This window comes from Halyomorpha halys, unplaced genomic scaffold (genome assembly GCF_000696795.3).
Source record: "Halyomorpha halys isolate HHAL.00 unplaced genomic scaffold, Hhal_1.1 Scaffold38.1, whole genome shotgun sequence".
In the NCBI taxonomy this organism is placed as follows: domain Eukaryota; kingdom Metazoa; phylum Arthropoda; class Insecta; order Hemiptera; family Pentatomidae; genus Halyomorpha; species Halyomorpha halys.
Genome location: NW_027110526.1, coordinates 319047 through 320068, shown reverse-complemented (window position 1 = coordinate 320068; position 1022 = coordinate 319047). Strand labels below are relative to the sequence as shown.

The window sequence follows — 1022 nt, the reverse complement described above, 5'->3', positions numbered from 1 at the left end:
TATAAAAAGAATAGAATAGTATAAACTTTATTTGCGCAATATTTATATAATCTTGAACAAATCAGAGTATTATATTTAGATGACTATATTTTATTTCACCCGCATGGGTCTAGTTCAAGAACAAAATATGAACAATATTAGACAAATGGCAAATGAGTAAGATTGTTGATTACAAGATTATTGAACAATATATAACAATTTTTACTTTCAATTAATTACCTTTTTTATAGAGTACGGCAATTGTGGAAAATTCCGAATTATTCGAATATACATTTTTTGAGGTCCCCTAAGTCCAAAATATGTAGTCCAAGCGGTCATAAATGCCAAAGTTTAAAAAAATCTTCCCCAAAAGTGCCTTTAGTTTTTTTTTATTTGAAAAAAAAAACAGTTCTAATTGTTAACAATAATAAGTGATGTAAAAATACAAAATATAAAAGCATTTTACGTTTAAATAAAGGAGAAAAAAAGAAAAACCACTACATCCCACACGAACGGGAAAAACCGAGACCGCTGAATCAATCCCCACTGCATGAAAAATCCGCCATCTTTTGTTAAACTGTTGTATTTTTGGCAGGAACAAAATTTATACTTCTCATAACCACCTCAAGAAACCCTGAAATACGAATTTTTATAACAACAGAAAAACAAAAAAATTTCAAATAATGAAGAAGAAGGTGAGGGTTGCGGTCAGAAAAGGATAAAAATAGTTAGCTACTATTTATTTCCAAAAGTTGATTGGAGGAAGTCCCTAAATTAAAATCTTTTGTTCATATCTGTTGTTTTTTTTTTTTTCAAGCTACCCGGTATCCTTAGTGAGGGGACTATATATTTCCTCCAAGAATTCTTTGTTAAACTTAAATAATTCAATTCTCTTAAAAATATTTATTAGTGAAATGATTAATATTAGTTTTTATTTTATTCCTTGAGTGAAGGTTAGAAATACACGATTTTGGCCTTATGGCCGCACAATGAAAATCAGTCTTATCTTGTGAAAAGTTCTATATCTCAAGAACTATTGGAGA

General features: G+C 28.9%; 1 protein-coding gene across 1 annotated transcript in view; it reads right to left on the bottom strand.

Moving 5' to 3' along the window:
* LOC106687561 (hemocyte protein-glutamine gamma-glutamyltransferase) overlaps positions 1–1022 on the bottom strand; it is a 44177-nt gene that overhangs the window by 16931 nt on the left and 26224 nt on the right. The gene's annotated exons all lie outside the window — the stretch shown is intronic.